At 43.7% G+C, this 17,874-nt stretch overlaps 1 protein-coding gene and 1 long non-coding RNA gene across 3 annotated transcripts in view; one reads left to right on the plus strand and one right to left on the minus strand.

Annotated features, from left to right (window-relative positions):
• LOC141091503 (uncharacterized) overlaps nucleotides 1-14,727 on the plus strand; it is a 155,309-nt gene extending 140,582 nt beyond the window's left edge. Inside the window, exon 3 of one of the 2 annotated variants that reach the window (XR_012232527.1) lies at nucleotides 14,410-14,725. This is a non-coding gene — a long non-coding RNA (uncharacterized lncRNA). Of the gene's footprint in view, nucleotides 1-14,409 lie in introns of both variants that reach the window. The other variant, XR_012232528.1, reaches the window with a different exon arrangement.
• STYXL2 (serine/threonine/tyrosine interacting like 2) overlaps nucleotides 1-17,874 on the minus strand; it is an 80,931-nt gene that overhangs the window by 45,221 nt on the left and 17,836 nt on the right. The gene's annotated exons all lie outside the window — the stretch shown is intronic.

Here is a 17,874-nt window from a genome sequence, read left to right on the forward strand (position 1 = left end):
AAATGTTTAGAAAGCGTTTCCTTATTTTGGACGGTCAGAAAATGTAAAATTATATAAAATAATATTGTTAGTAATAATTAAATATATAAAATAATACATTATTATACTATTATTATTATTGATAATAGATGATAGATAGATGATAGATAGATAATAGATAACAGATGATGAATAGATATATAGCTAGATAATAGATGATAAATAATAGATAGATAATAAATAGATATATAGATGATAGACAGGTGATAGATAATAGATAGATAGATGATAGATAGACAGATAGATAATAGATAGATAGATAGATAGATAGATAGATAGATAGATAGATAGATAGATCTGGAACTAAAGGATCATTGTAATCTATTAGAGCAGACATTTTCTTTGTAGCCGGCCTCGATTCTAGCTTATGGCCGACTATCTAGAGCAGTAATGTTTCCCTTCCGGTGATCAGGTGCTGAAAGCCCCACAAGGAAATTTCCAAAGTATTTTAGCATCTCCGTGTGATGATCCCATCCTTCCCTAAGGGGGACAGGGATATCGACCGGGAAACATCTGCCGTGATATGGCTGCCATAAGAAAGAATAGGGAAATTAAACTGAAGCTCTGGGGACAGGGATTAGTGGGAGTGATGACAATATACTGTATATATTCATTAAAAAAAAAAAAGTACCGTATGTGCCCCTCACCACCTGTAAAGACTCCACTTGAATAATAATTCCACTATTTGTATCCAGCCCATAAAATTGATATTTTGGAAATGATAAATAGAGGGTAACAATGACAAATAGGCCAAAAAAAATGGAACATCCCAGCTGTGAGGAGCAGGTATCGGATGAGATAACTCACTGACCCTCACTAGAGAATTCCTGACATACAATGGATACGATTCTTTGTTTTGCTCAGTGGTGGTCGGGCTCAGCCTACTCACCTCGGTCGTGCCTCTGAGCACTGAACACCTTGTACTTCTGTGTCTTGCTCAGTGGCGGTCGGGCTCAGCCTCCTCACCTCGGCCGTGTCTCTGAGCACAGAACACCTTGTAGTTCTGTGTCTTGCTCAGTGGCTGTCGGGCTCAGCCTCCTCACCTCGGCCGTGTCTCTGAGCACTGAACACCTTGTACTTCTGTGTCTTGCTCAGTGGCGGTCGGGCTCAGCCTCCTCACCTCGGCCGTGTCTCTGAGCACTGAACACCTTGTACTTCTGTGTCTTGCTCAGTGGCGGTCGGGCTCAGCCTCCTCACCTCGGCTGTGTCTCTTAGCATTGAACATCTTGTACTTCTGTGTCTTGCTCAGTAGTGGTCGGGCTCAGCCTCCTCTCTTCAGCTGTTTCTCTAAGTACTGGACATCTTCATGTTCAGTAACATAGCTATCGGGGGAAAAGAGTGTTCACCCTGGGCCCAGTGCTCTGAGGGGGCCCACCTGGACCTACGCTACTATTAACTGTATGAAAACGGATTATATCTTAATTACCCAGATGACTACAGTAGTTTTAGCAAACCAAGAAGAATAGGCTGTTAGCTATACTTTTGCTTGTGTAAGCCTGGAATAGTGACTTGTAAGCTGACATTTGATATAAGATTATGCGCTCTTATCTTTGATGACTAGTGATGTTTGCTGATATGCTAATTATGCTTTGTGTAGGCCAGATATTTCCCTGACTTTGAAAACTGAGGAGGAAAAACTATGCAAATAGAATAAATAATCAAGTAATGCTACTATCATCTCATCACCATTCTTCCCCTTATCTGTCCTTATCTGTGATGCTGGACTGAAGGACACTTGTTAAATCTAAAAATAGGTTACATGCCTCTATATAAAGAGACTCAGAGACAGAGAGACTGTGAGAGAGGGACATCCAGAGATTCTGCCAAGACATCCATTCATCCAAAGGACCAGAGACAGGACATCAGCCATTTTACATCATGGCTTCATCACGAAGGACTCGGATCTATCATTCTACAGGAAACAACCTAGGGGTTTTCGGCCCCGGTTGGAAGAATACAGATCTGCTTCATTGACCATCGCTGAACCATAAATACGTTTGAAGAAAGCCAGGATTGGGACCCGCCGGTCACCTGGCTCCATGAAGACGATTATGGCTCCATCACGAAGGATTCGGATCTATCATTCTACAGGAAACAACCTAGGGGTTTTCAGCCCCGGTTGGAAGAATACAGATCTGCTCCATTGACCATCGCTGATGTTAGGGACGGCGGAACGCACTAATAAATAATAATATATGCGTTCGCCGCCCGGGGTCCACCGTGCAGTAGGTGTTACACCACTGCTAGATAATGGCAGACGCACAATATGGCGATATATCGCACACGGGTTGAACGTCACCCGGTGTGCATTGAGCGTACTCTGTTATCACCACAGAGACGCTTTGAACTTAAATGTAAATGCTGAGCCTGTTGACCTCACAGTTCTCAGCGGTGTGCACACACGGTATACGGTCACAGGATTAGGCCCAAGACTCAGGGTCAATGTCCGTCTAGACCTACCGTGCGTGCGGCGTCACTACCGCGGACGCCAACAAGTGCTGCTGACTGCAGCGCGGCGATCGACCCAGCCGCCACACGACAATGCCCAAGAGGAGGCACACTGTTGGACGCTAGTGCTGTAAGATGTGAACTGTGGCCTGTAGCGCGCCACTGACTGGCGCTGACTCTATGACTAAGTCCCTATCCACACACGTAGTATCAGAGGGAGGGGATCTTAATGAGTCATTCGCAGGCACATGCATTCATCATCATTCACACAGATAGCAATGAGTCTATAGTAGCGCATGGCCAAGCGGCCATGCGGGCCTTTTATAGCCGTGTGCTTCTGAGACCTTCCAGATCTCTCACATGGACAACTCAGATCAGGAGAAGGACCTGAGCACGTGACTCCCGATCTCCACTGGGAGATCGTCTCGTGAGCATGCCCAGTAGCGCGGTGAGAGGACTTAGCCTCTGGAGTGGCTTACTGCAGAGCAGGCTGCGCTACTATTGCTGGTCCAGAGGTGGCAGCAACAACCAGACCCAGAGAACTGGTCTGAGCAGGGCGTCTGGATCGACGAGATTGCTGTGCAGGTCCCTGAGAGGTCGGAGGGGAATGGGAGACCGCTGGCTGCCTGGCTCTGGATTCCTGCTGTGCAGCTGCAGGAACCCGACGCCTAACAGCTGAACCATAAATACGTTTGAAGAAAGCCAGGATTGGGACCCACTGGTCACCTGGCTCCAAAAGACATTTAGAGAAGCCAGGTTGTGACTCTCAGGTTAACTGCCCTTGTACCTGAATGTATTGTCATCTTCCTATGCTTGTGGTTACCTCCTCTCTGTGTGCGCGCCACAGGTGGGGTAGCGACCCTGGAAGATCTGAAGTCACAGCTGCCATTATCCCGGCAAGTCAGCGGAAGGGTCAGACTCGTTAATATGCACCATCTTGGGGTATTTTGTTGGGACTGTTCTATGTGTTATCTGCCTGTTTTGTGGTTCAATAAAGCATTGCCACACTATTCTACCCTCACCTTGTGGTGTCTGAGTAGTGTTACGCCCATGTTAAAGTGAGAGCGGGCATTCCCTGGTCCATGCAGTTTTGGCTAGCTGAACCGAGGCGCTGACCCCTGTGTCTCCACAGTTCCCATACAGTTAAACTCTACATCAGAGGAGGGAGACTCAATCTCCCTGCCCTGCCACCCGGTCCGCCAGGGGGCACTTGAGCAGTAGGGGTGGGGGTCCTGCTGCCAGCATCGGGTCCCCCGCCCACCATAGCAAGTTCAACTATATCATCAGCTGGATGATACAGTTGAAAGCACTAATGAGACAGGGAGCATCACGCTTACTCATCCATCATTCCCCTTTGTGTCTGACGTCCCTGACGCAGACACTGACAGCGGGCGCGATGGCATCAATACTTGGCGCCTGCTGTCCTGAGATGTGAGAGCAATTGGAACAGCGGGGAAACGAGGAGGAGAGGTTAGTATTATATTTATTTTTTATAGGGAGTGCATTATACAATATATAGTCTGCCTATGGAGGTGCTTTATACTATAGAGGCCTATGGGGGCGTATTATACTATATAGAGTCTGCCTATGGGTGTCTGTTATACCATATAGAGGCCTATGAAGGGTACATTATACTGTATGGAGGCCTATGGGGGTGCAGTATACTATAGAGGCCTATGGGTGCTTTATACTGTATGTAGGCTTATGGGGAGTGCATTATACTGTGTAGAGTCTGCCTATGGGGAATGCATTATACTATATAGAGTCTGCCTATGGAGAGTGCATTATACTATATAGAGATTGCTATGGTGAATGCATTATACTATATAGGGTCTACCTATAGGGAGTGCATTATACCATATGGAGGCCTATGAGCAGTGCATTATACTTACTGGCGGACTATGGGGAGTACATTATACTATATGGAGGCCTATGGAGTGTGCATTATACTATACAAAGTATGCCTATGGGGAGTGCATTCATTATGCTCTATAGAGTCTGCCTATGGGGAGTGAATAATACTATATAGAGTCTGCCTATAGGGAGTGCATTATACTACTGTATATGGAGGCCTATGAGGAGTGCATTATATATCAAAAGAAGTTCCAGAACAAATGAGAAACAAAGTAATTGAGATCTATCAGCGTGGAAAAGGTTATAAAGCCATTTCTAAAGCTTTGCGACTCCACTGAACCACAGTGAGCTCCATTATCCACAAATGCCGAAAACATGGAACAGTGGTGAACCTTCCTAGGTCACAAAAGACCACACAAGAACATCCAAAAAACTGCATGATCACAGTTAAGGTCAGTGTTCATGACTGTCACTCCACCATAAGAAAGAGACTGGGCAAAAATGGCCTGCATGGCAGAGATCCAAGATGAAAACCACTGCTGAGCAATAAGAACATAGAGGCTCGTCTTTTTGCCACAAAACATCTTGATGATCCCCAAGACTTTTGGGAGAATTCTCTGGGACTGACGAGACAAAAGTTGAACTTTTTGGAAGGTGTATGTCCCATTACATCTGGTATAGAAGTAACACTGCATTTCAGAAAAGGAACACCCCACCAACAGTAAAATATGGTGGTGGTGGTAGTGTGATGGTCTGGAGCTGTTTTGCTGCTTCAGGACCTAGAAAACCTGCTGTGCTAAATGGAACCATTTATTCTGCTGTCTACCAAAATAATCTGAAAGAGAATGTCCAGCCATCTGTTCATGACCTCATGCAGGAGGGAACTTGAGTTATGCAGCAGGATAATGATCCAAAACACACTAGCAAGTCCACCTCTGAATGGCTTAACAAAAACAAAATTAAGACTTTGGAGTGGCCTAGTCAAAGTCTTGTCCTTAGTCCGATTGAGATGCTATGACCTTAAAAAGGCGGTTCATGCTCGGAAACCTCCAATGTGGCTGAATTGCAACAATTCTACAAAGATGAGTGGCCATAATTCCTCCAGAGCGTTATAAAAGACTTATTGCCAGTTATCACAAATGCTTAATTGCAGTTGTTGTTGCTAAGGGCGACCCATCCAGTTATTAGGTTTAGGGGCCAATCACTTTTTCACACAGGGCCCTGTAGGTTTGGATTTCTTTTTCCCTTAATAATAAAGACCTTCATTTATAAACTGCATTCTGTGATTACTTGTGTCATCTTTGTCTAATATTTACATTTGTTTGGTGTCTGAAATATTTAAGTGTGAGAAGCATGCAAAAGAATAGGAAATCAGGAAGGGGGCAAACACTTTTTCACACAACTATCATTAATTCTGCTCAATAATATGTTATATAATTAATATAAAACAATAATTATTAATATATTAATATTGAGTAGAATTAATTTCACTGTATTGGTTCGGCCTCCACAACAGTCACAGTCTCTCATGTGGAGAAATGGAAAAATGAATCTGCCACCCATGCTCTGTTTTGTATAATGCTATGTTATGTACAGTGGGTACGGAAAGTATTCAGACCCCTTTAAATTTTTTACTCTTTGTTTCATTGCAGCCATTTGGTAAATTCAAAAAAGTTCATTTTTTTTCTCACTAATGTACACTCTACTCCCCATCTTGACTGAAAAAAACAGAAATGTAGAAATTTTTGCAAATTTATTAAAAAAAGAAAAACTGAAATATCACATGGTCATAAGTATTCAGACCCTTTGCTTAATAGTATTGAGGAGAAGCACCCTTTGATCTAGTAAAGCCATGAGTCTTCATGGGAATGATGCAACAAATTTTTCACACCAGGATTTTGTGGAACTTTCTCCCATCTCCCTACTGCATCTGTGGAGCTCAGCCACAGTGATCATGGGGTTTGTCTTTACCTCTCTCACCAAGGCTCTTCTGCCACGATTGCTCAGATTGGCTGGACGGCCAGGTCCAAGAAGACTTCTGGTGGTCCCAAACGTCTTCCCTTGAAGGATTATGGAGGCCACTGTGCTCTTAGGAACCTTGAGTGCTACAGAAATTCTTTTGTAACCTTGGCCAGATCTGTGCCTTGCCACAATTCTGTCTCTGAGCTCCTTGGCCAGTTCCTTTGGCCTCATGATTCTCATTTGGTCTGACATGCACTGTGAGCTGTGAGGTCTTATATAGACAGGTGTGCGCCTTTACACATCAAACCAGGGGAAGAGTCTTGAGGAGATCATTTGCATATTCCCAGTGCCTTCTGGGATAAGTGAAGAGTCTCCGCGAGCTCAACGATCACTGGGTTTTGGCCGTTGCAGCTGAAAAGAGGAAATAGGAAAACCAGGGGAAGAGTCTTGAGGAGATCATTTGCATATTCCCAGTGCCTTCTGGGATAAGTGCAGGGCACAAATCAGATTATCTAAAGCTGAAAATGAATTGAGGCTTGCAAGAGATGTCAAAAGAAATAATAAAGGATTTTGGGGATATGTCAAAAGTAAAAGAAAAGTCAAAGATGCTATAGGATTTTTACAGGATGAAAATGATGAAATGGTAAGACAGGATGTTGAGAAGGCTGAACTTTTAAATTCCTATTTTGCATCTGTTTTCTCTCAGAAAGGAAATGTAAAATCAACTGTTATTCACTGTCCTATTAAGGGAATAGAAGAATCCAGGATATCTATAAACAGAAAGATAGTGAGGAAACACTTAGCTAACCTAAATGAATTCAAGTCTCCAGGTCCAGATGAATTACACCCCAGAGTACTGAAGGAGATAGCAGAAGAAATTTTTGAACCCCTCTCCATAATCTTTGAAAATTCTTGGAGAACAGGAGAAGTGCCAGAAGACTGGAGAAGAGCAAATGTTGTTCCTATCTTCAAAAAGGGGAAGAAGGTGGACCCATTCAACTATAGGCCGGTGAGTCTGACTTCTATACCAGGAAAGATCTTTGAACAAATTATTAAACAACATGTATGTCAATACCTGGATAAGAATGAAGTGATTAAACAGAGTCAGCATGGGTTTGTAACTAATAAGTCATGTCAGACTAACTTAATTTCCTTCTATGACAGTATCACTGATTGGGTGGATCAAGGAAATGCTGTAGATAAAACCTGGGCCATCTGGTCCAACACCCTGCTCAAAGCAGGATTCGCTAAATCATCCCAGTCAGATGTCTGTCCAGCCTCTGTTTGAAGACTTCCATTGAAGGAGAACTCACCACTTCTCGTGGCAGCCTGTTCCATTCATTGATCACTCTAACTGTCAAAAAGTTTTTTCTAATATCTAATCTGTGTCTCCTCCCATTCAGTTTCATCCCATTGCTTCTAGTCTTTCCTTGTGCAAATGAGAATAAAGTTGATCCTTCTACAATGTGACAGCCCTTTAGATATTTGTAGACAGCTATTAAGTCTCCTCTCAGTCTTCTCTTTTGCAAACTAAACATTCCCAAATCCTGCAACCTTTCCTCATAAGACAGGGTTTGCAGACCGGTCACCATTCTGGTCGCTCTTTTCTGAACTTGCTCCAGTTTGTTGATGTCTTTTTTAAAATGTGGTGCCCAAAACTGGACACAATATTCCAGATGAGGTCTGACCAAAGAGGAGTAGAGGGAAATAATGACTTCACGTGATCTAGACTGTATCCTTTTGTTAATACATCCTAGAATTGCATTTGCCTTTTTTGCTGCTGCATCACACTGTTGACTCATATCCCAGGTCTATATGCTCAGGCCCCGCTCCAGTTCTCATTGGTCCATCTCAGAGATCTGGAAGCGTGCAGAAGGTCCCGGCTGCTATAAAAGTATAGTATAGTCATACTTGCTGCTGTGTGTATGAGGACGGATGTATGATTCTGGTGACTGACTCATTTGAAACCCCTTCCCTTTGATATTACGCATGTGAATAGGGACTGAGTTAGTTTCAGTGCCAGCGCTCCTCTTCTTCAACTTGCACAGCTGCTAGCGTCCAACATTGCGCCTTGCCTTTGTCGTTTAGCGGCAGTGTCCACGCCGCGCTGCAGTAGCAGCCTCCTTTGCGTTCGCAGTTGCAACGCCGTGCACACGGTAGGTCTAGATGGACGTAATGTCGTCGTCTTGGGCTACTCCTGTGACCGTATACCGTGTGTGCATTTTTTACTGAGTACTGTGACTACAACAGGCTCAGTTATTTGTGTTTGTACTTTTGGCAATTCCGCCATATTGCTCCTGCCACCACTTTGCAGCGGTAATTTCACCTACTGCACGGTGGACCTCGAGCAGTGAACGCACTTTATTTATATTTTTATTTAGTGCGTTCCACCGTTCCTAACATTATACTAGCGCCAGGGTCTGGCTGTGATGGCAGAACAGCAGCAACTCTTACAGTGTATTCGGCAGCTTGAGGGCCAGCTGGCCACTCTCGAGAGGGCTCTCTCAGCTGCACAATCCACCGAAGCTGCTGTAAAGGCAATCACAGACACAGTTTCCCGTATGTCCACGTCCTCCCCCGAGCCGACAGTTACCCACCTCCCGTTGCCCAATAAATTTTCTGGCGATGGCGCCTCCTGTAGGGGTTTCATCAGCCAGTGCTCCTTTCAGCTGGAGTTACTGGCTGCGCGATTCCCTACGGAACGGGCCAAGGTGGGGTTTATTGTTTCCCTTCTGTCGAGCAAGGCGTTGGAGTGGGCTACGCCATTATGGGAGCGTGGTGACCCAGAGGTCCGGACCGCTGCTCACTTTCTAACAGCTATTAAGCAGGTCTTCCTCGGTCCACAGGTCACACACGATACCTCTCTTCAGCTTCTAGCTTTGACTCAGGGTGCTCTCTCGGTTAGTCAGTATGCCGTCCGTTTTCGGACACTGGCTTCCGAGTAGGAGTGGTCCGATAAAGCTCTCATCCCTGTGTTTTGGAGAGGTTTGGCGGAGCATGTTAAAGATGCTCTCTCCACTAGAGAGGTTCCTGCCAGTTTGGAAGAGCTGATTGCCATTTCCACCTGCATTGACCTTCGTTTTTCGGAGCGCGGTATGGAGCGTGCTCAATCCAAATGGAAGGTTACTCCGGCTCCCAATTTTTTTGAGCCTCTGGAACTACCCGAGCCAGAGGTTCCACCGCCAGAGCCCATGGAGGTGTCTCGCGCCGTTCTTCAGGCGTGTCCGGCATAAGGCTCCAGTCGCGGCCTTATTTGTCAACACGCGGGGTCTCAGAACAACAGTGCCCCGCAACGGCCAGATTCTGAGCCGCCGGGTAAGACCCTTGTTCCTCCCCACCTTCGGCTGAAGGTTCTTGCCTGGGCACACACGTCCAGGAGGGGTGGTCACTGCGGCTATATGCAGACCACAAAACTCCTGGCAGGGTCTTACTGGTGGCCGCACAGGGCTCGGGATGTTAAAAAATATATTCGGGCCTGCGCCTTTTGTGCTCGGAATAGCCTCCTTAAGCGAAGAGCGGAGACGCCCGCCGACACACGGTGGCGTTCCACTTTAACCTGCTCCCGCTGTCTCCCACGGGTCCCTTCTCAGACCTGGCGATCTTGCCACCCCTGAGACCTTCCATGCGTCCTGGGTCTCTCTGTCATCTACCGGGACATCAGACTTGCCTGCGGACGAGTCTGAGGCCTATACCTCTTACGGGCACAAGTTGGTGGATCGTAAGGCTCAGGGAGGGGGGCCCTAGGAGGGGGGGTAATGTTAGGAGTCGGATTCCTGCGTTTACTCAGCAAGGATCCAGATCCTCACATTCTGCAGTCTCCTCCTATTTTTCCACTGCAGAGGAGACTGCAGAGGAGATTGCCTTGCAGCAAATCTCTCCTGAGGCGAAGTCCTTCTGTCCTCTAAGGGTATGTGCACACGTAGTTTTTAGTCTCTGCGGATTTTGTAGAGAAAACCGCAGGAAATCCGCAGGACAAAGTGCTGCGGTTTTTCTGCAGTTTATCTGCGGATTATCTGCGTTTTTTCTGCGGTTTTGCCCTGCGGTTTTACACCTCATAATGGATGAGGTGTAAAACCGCAGCGTTTCTGCACCAAACAATTGACATGCTGCGGATTGTAAACCGCAGCAAAACCGCGCGGAAAAAAACGCAGCATGTGCACAGCTTTTTTTTATTTCCATAGGAAATAAAGGTACTGTACAACGCAGCAAAATCTGCTGCGTTTCTGCAGAGCCAAAAACGCTGCGGAAACGCAGCAGAATCCGCAGCGTGTGCACATACCCTTACTGGGCATGCTCATGGGACGATCTCCCATTGGAGATCGGGAGTCATGTGCTCAGGTCCCGCTCCAGTTCTCATTGGTCCATCTCAGAGATCTGGAAGCTTGCGGAAGGTCCCGGCTGCTATAAAAGGCGCGCATGGCTGTTCCGCCATGCGTTAGTATAGTCATACTTGCTGCTGTGTGTATGAGAACGGATGTATGATTCTGGTGAATGACTCATTTGAAACCCCTTCCCTTTGATATTACGCATTTGAATAGGGACTGAGTTAGTGCCAGCGCTCCTCTGCTTCAACTTGCACGGCTGCTAGCGTCTGACATTGCGCTTGCGCCTTGCCTTTGTCATTTGGCGGCAGTGTCCACGCCGCGCTGCAGTAGCAGCCTCCTTTGCATTTGCAGTTGCAACGCCGCGCACACGGTAGGTCTAGACGGACGTAATGCTGCCGTCTTGGGCTACTCCTGTGACCGTATACCGTGTGTGCGTTTGTTACTGAGTACTGTGACTACAACAGGTTCAGTTATTTGTGTTTTGTACTTTTTGGCATCTCCATGAGTTTAAGTGCGATTGCTCTGCGCACCTGGGTGGAGTTTAACCCTGTGTGCAATTCCGCCATATTACTCCTGCCACCACTTAGCAGCGGTTATTTCACCTACTGCACGGTGGACCCCGAGCAGCGAACGCACTTTATTTATATTTTTATTTAGTGCGTTCCGCCGTTCCTAACAACAGTAGAAGTTTGGAGAATCTGCACTTTATTGGGACTCTCTCCGTACGCTGCTGCCGATGTTTCTATATGCAGATCAGTGCACACAGATACATATGCTAATGCCCCTTCCAGCATATTTCTGCATATGAAACACTTCCCCATCCACTCACCATAAGTTAAATAGGTTAATTAGGTATATTTTTGCATATCTAAGTTGCATATTTTTGCATGTACAGCACTCATTTGAATACATTTGCCGTGAATAATATTGCATACATTTGCATGCATAATTTCTATATCTGCCCGCGAGCACATTGCTTTGTTCTTTTCCCCGTTGTGGTAAAGTTGCAGCTCGGTGATGAAGGTGCAGCATTAAAATAGCGCAGTGACTGACGCCAGTGACTCACTCATTCCTCGCATACACCGCTCATGTCATTATATCAAAAATAGAAGTCCTATATGTGACTCGGCTGCGGAATCGCTTCTTAAAGAGATAATCAATCTCTTTTAGGCTTAATCTGTAGTAGTCCTAGCGGGTCCTATATTGTTTATTACTCAGGGGGTGCAAAAAGCCTACAACAAGAACATTCCCATAGAAAAACAGATCGTAACAACATCCCATCTCTACATAAATGTTTTGCAGGCACAGATAGTACTGCCTCCCTTTATAAAGGATACAGGCACAGATATTACTGCCTCTCTGTTTCTCCCTGTCAATCATTTAAATACATATACCTCAATGTCACTTCTTGTATATTATGCATGCAGAGAGAGTGCAGCTTCCCAGTCTCAACATGTAAATCAGGTACACGCAAATAGCACTGCTTCCATGTTGCAACGTGTAAATGATGTACAGTTGTGGCCAAAAGTATTAACACCCCTGCAATTCTGTCAGATAAGACTCAGTTTCTTCCTGAAAATGATTGCAAACACAAATTCTTTGGTATTATTATCTTCATTTAATTTGTCTTAAATGAAAAAACACAAAAAGAATTGTCCTAAAGCCAAATTGGATATAATTCCACACCAAACATAAAAAAGAGGGTGGACAAAAGTATTGGCACTGTTCGAAAAATCATGTGATGCTTCTCTAATTTGTGTAATTAACAGCACCTGTAACTTACCTGTGGCACCTAACAGGTGTTGGCAATAACTAAATCACACTTGCAGCCAGTTGACATGGATTAAAGTTGACTCAACCTCTGTCCTGTGTCCTTGTGTGTACCACATTGAGCATGGAGAAAAGAAAGAAGACCAAAGAACTGTCTGAGGACTTGAGAAACCAAATTGTGAGGAAGCATGAGCAATCTCAAGGCTACAAGTCCATCTCCAAAGACCAGAATGTTCCTGTGTCTACCGTGCGCAGTGTTATCAAGAAGTGTAAAGCCCATGGCACTGTGGCTAACCTCCCTAGATGTGGACGGAAAAGAAAAATTGACAAGAGATTTCAACGCAAGATTGTGCGGATGTTGGATAAAGAACCTCGACTAACATCCAAACAAGTTCAAGCTGCCCTGCAGTCCGAGGGTACAACAGTGTCAACCCGTACTATCCGTCGGCGTCTGAATGAAAAGGGACTCTATGGTAGGAGACCCAGGAAGACCCCACTTCTTACCCCGAGACATGAAAAAGCCAGGCTGGAGTTTGCCAAAACTTACCTGAAAAAGCCCAAAACATTTTGGAAGAATGTTCTCTGGTCAGATGAGACAAAAGTAGAGCTTTTTGGGCAAATGCATCAACATAGAGTTTACAAGAGAAAAAAAGAGGCATTCAAAGAAAAAAACACGGTCCCTACAGTCAAACATGGCAGAGGTTCCCTGATGTTTTGGGGTTGCTTTGCTGCCTCTGGCACTGGACTTCTTGACCGTGTGCATGGCATTATGAAGTCTGAAGACTACCAACAAATTTTGCAGCATAATGTAGGGCCCAGTGTGAGAAAGCTGGGTCTCCCTCAGAGGGCATGGGTCTTCCAGCAGGACAATGACCCAAAACACACTTCAAAAAGCACTAGAAAATGGTTTGAGAGAACGCACTGGAGACTTCTAAGGTGGCCAGCAATGAGTCCAGACCTGAATCCCATAGAACACCTGTGGAGAGATCTAAAAATGGCAGTTTGGAGAAGGCTTCCTTCAAATATCAGGGACCTGGAGCAGTTTGCCAAAGAAGAATGGTCTAAAATTCCAGCAGAGCATTGTAAGAAACTCATTGATGGTTACCGGAAGCGGTTGGTCGCAGTTATTTTGGCTAAAGGTTGTGCAACCAAGTGAAGTGTAAGGCTGAGGGTGCCAATACTTTTGTCTGGCCCATTTTTGGAGTTTTGTGTGAAATGATCAATGTTTTGCTTTTTGCTTCATTCTCTTTTGTGTTTTTTCATTTAAGACAAATTAAATGAAGATAATAATACCAAAGAATTTGTGTTTGCAATCATTTTCAGGAAGAAACTGAGTATTATCTGACAGAATTGCAGGGGTGTCAATACTTTTGGCCACAACTGTAAGTACAGATAGTACTATCACTCTGTCTCTACCTGTAAATGATATAGGCACAGATACTACTGCCTCCCTGTAGGTAAATTTAGTACTACATACCTGCCTCTACCTGTAAATGATGTAAGCACAGATAGTACTGCCTCCCTGTTTCTACCTGTAAATGATGTACATATAGTTAGTACTGACACTCCCTGTAAATGATGTAGGTACAAATAGTACTGCCTCCATGTCTCTAACTATAAATGATGTAGGTACAGATAGTGCTGCCTCCATGTCTCTATCCATTAATGATGTAGGTACAGATAATACTGCCTTCATGTCTCTGCCTGTAAATGATGTGCATGCAGATAGTACTGCCTCTCTCTGTAAATGATGTAGGTATAGAAAGTACTGCCTCATTTTCTCTACCTGTAAATGATGTAGGTACAGATAGTACTGCCTTCCCATCTCTCACTGTAAATAATGGAAGTGGAGATATTACTGATTACATGTCTCTATACTGGGGTTTACTATCTCCTGTCTCTGCCTGTAAATGATGTACAGTAGGTACAGGTACTGTAGTACTGCTTTCCTGCCTGTACCTGTAGGTAAAATATGCTTTTAACTCAAATATATGTTTTTCCTCCTCTGTAGGTATACTCTGCTGTACTGGACCCTGCAGACTGGGAGTTAGTGCTAATAAGCAAAGAAGGCCAGAATCAGCATCAACACTTCCCATTTATACTCACCAGGGGGCGCTGTAACACAGATTTAATGCTGCATGCGCCTTCTGCAGCGCCCAGCACACCACCCATCAAGTACACTGCCTGCAGCGATGCTTTATGATTCCACTGTATCTTCCACCTTCTCAAATAAAACTTCAGTGCAGACATAATAGTGGCGGTAACCTTTACTCCTGACTTATGTGATCCAGGATCATTCCCGCGTGACGTGAAGCAATCAGTGTTAGAGAGAGCGAGCAATAATCGGAGGCAATAAACACTGACTCCGGAGCAAGGAGGGCGACAAGAAGTGGACAGAAAAAATGATAATAGCTGATATAGATGTACATATATACTGTATAATATAATGATAATATATAAGAATAAAAAAAAGTTTAAAAAGTATGCAAAAATTTAAATCACCCCCTTTTCTCCCCAAAAATAAACATATTTGGTTTCACAGTGTCCATAAAATTCTGATCTATTAAAATAAAATTAAAAAAAATCTAAACCTGATGTTAAACACCGAAAAAAAAAAGCTAGAATTTTTCGGTTTTAAGAAAACGTCAGATCAGAACAGAAAAAACAATTCACCCATATAGGTTCAGCTACGGAATATTAAAAAGATACCGGTCATGGAAAATAGTAAAATGAAAACACATACTCCCTCCATAAGTTTTCTATGGGATTAAGGTCTGGAGACTGGCTAGGCCACTCCATGACCTTAATGTGCTTCTTTCTCAGCTGCTCCTTTGTTGCCTTGGCTGTATGTTTTGGGTCATTGTCTTGCTGGAAGAACCAGCCATGACCCGTTTTTAATGTCCTGGCGGAGGGAAGGAGGTTGTGTCTCAGGATTTTACGGTACATGGCTCCATCCATTCTCCCATTGATGAGGTGAAGTAGTCCTGTGCTCTTAGCAGAGAAACATCCACAAAACATAATGTTTCCACCTCCATGCTTGACAGTGGGGATGGTGTTCTTTGGGTCATAGGCAGCATTTCTCTTCTTTCAAACATGGCGAGTTGAGTTAATGCCAGAGAGATAAATTTTTGTCTAATTTTTTTTAACTTTTTGCATGCTTCAATAGTCTCGAAGCTGCAGTACTTCGATCGCCTCTGCTACATACAGGTGATGATCAGATCGCTTGTGTGTAGGAGAAATGCTCACTTGCTATAATCTGGCTATAACAACCATAGAGGTCTGCTGGAGACCTCTGGTTGTCATGCTGACCCATCGGTGACCCGCGATCATGTGATGTGGTCACGGATGGGCGAGATTAACAACGCGCTTCCGCTTCTGGTAAGTGCGAGTTAAATGCAGCTGTCAGAGACTGACAGCGACATTTAACTAGTTAACAGCCATGAGTGGATTTCAATTCCACCCGCAGCTGTTACGGTCACATGTCAGATGTATAGATCAGCTGTCATATGCCTGGAAAGGTGCGGGCTCAGCACCAGAGCCCACACCAAACAGGGTGACGCCGACGTGGACATAATATTACGCCCAACATTGGAAAGGGGTTAAATCCCAGACCACACCCTGGGGTGGAGATAAGGCGAACAACCTCCCACCCGTGGGTCTATGTTTATATGGTTGTACACAAAAACCCCGCCATTAAAACGGCTGATTAACCCCTCTCAACACATAGTATGCTGGAACAAATTTCTGGGATTCAAGTCACTGAAGCTAATAGCCTCAGTGTGACGTATCTCCCCTTCAGCACATATATTGGTTTGGAAGAATTGTTTTTTTCGTTCCCACTCGCATGAATTTTTCCCCGTTTTTCAGTGCATTTTGCAGTAAAGTAAATGAAGTTATTCAGAACTAAAAAAATAGTCCTGTAAAAACGAGCCCTCCAACCGCTATGTAAATGGAAAAAAAATATAAAACACATAGCTCTTGGAATATAGGAAGAAAAAACCAAGACAAGAGTGCACTATATCACTAATGCACATCCTGCCCTAGAAAACCCTACAAATCAGGGCCGCAAACACAGAGTCAGGGATAGGAAAAAACCTGTCTACCTCCAATGATGAAATCAATATCCGAGTATCTGCAGAATCCATATAGAATGTTTAAGCCACATTTTCTCTTTAATACATTAACTCGAAATAAGAAATTTAATCAAAGCTTCATTTTAAAAAACAAAAAAACTTTTTTTTTTTCAAAACAAGAAAAGGAAAAGCTTTATGGCTGGACAAAAAAATGGAAAACAAAAACTCAGGTCTGCGGAGCTACACCACAAGAATAAGGGTTCTCTGCCTGGAATAGACAGTGATATCCATTTTCATTTTCCTTATCTCTCCCTATTCCCTATTGAGCTGTCTTGGTTTTAATATGAAATCCAGGAGCTGCTGAGAATCTCACCCCCACGCCGTGCTACTGTATGTGACCGACCCTTAGAGGAATCTACTCCACGAAAACTGTCCTGGTGTGACAGAAATGAATACCGATAACATACACTAAGTATTAAGTATAAAAAATACTATCACATTATGGAGCGACATTTCACACTATCTTTACCACTGTAAACCTTGTATGAAAACCTAAATATCAGGAATAACTACTAGATTACAACTTCACATGAAATATACCAATCCGAAGACTACTATAACACTGCCCCTATGTACAAAAATATAACTACTATAATACTGCCCCTATGTACCAGAATATAGCTACTATAATACTGCTCCTATGTACAAGAATATAGCTACTATAATACTGCTCCTATGTACAAGAATATAACTACTATAATACTGCTCCTATGTACAAGAACACAACTACTATAACACTGCCCCTATGTACAAGAAAATAACTACTATAATACTGCCCCCCATGTACAAGAATATAACTACTATAATACTGCCCCTATGTACAAGAATATAACTACTATAATACTGTCCCTATGTACAAGAATATATCTACTATAATACTGCCCCTATGTACAAGAATATAATTACTATAATACTGCCCCCTATGTACAAGAATATAACTACTATAATACTGCCCCCTATGTACAAGAATATAACTACTATAATACTGCACCTATATACAAAAATATAACTACTATAATACTGCTCCTATGTACAAGAATATAACTACTATAATACTGCCCCTATGTACAAGAATATAATTACTATAATACTGCCCCCTATGTACAAGAATATAACTACTATAATACTGCACCTATGTACAAAAATATAACTACTATAATACTGCTCCTATGTACAAGAATATAACTACTATAATACTGCCCCTATGTACAATAATATAACTACTATAACACTGATCCTATGTACAATAATATAACTACTATAATACTGCCCCCTATGTACAAGAATATAACTACTATAATACTGCACCTATGTACAAAAATATAACTACTATAATACTGCCC

Source organism: Dendrobates tinctorius, unplaced genomic scaffold (genome assembly GCF_039654945.1).
Source record: "Dendrobates tinctorius isolate UK_male_01 unplaced genomic scaffold, ASM3965494v1 ptg000054l, whole genome shotgun sequence".
Classification (NCBI taxonomy): Eukaryota; Metazoa; Chordata; class Amphibia; order Anura; family Dendrobatidae; genus Dendrobates; species Dendrobates tinctorius.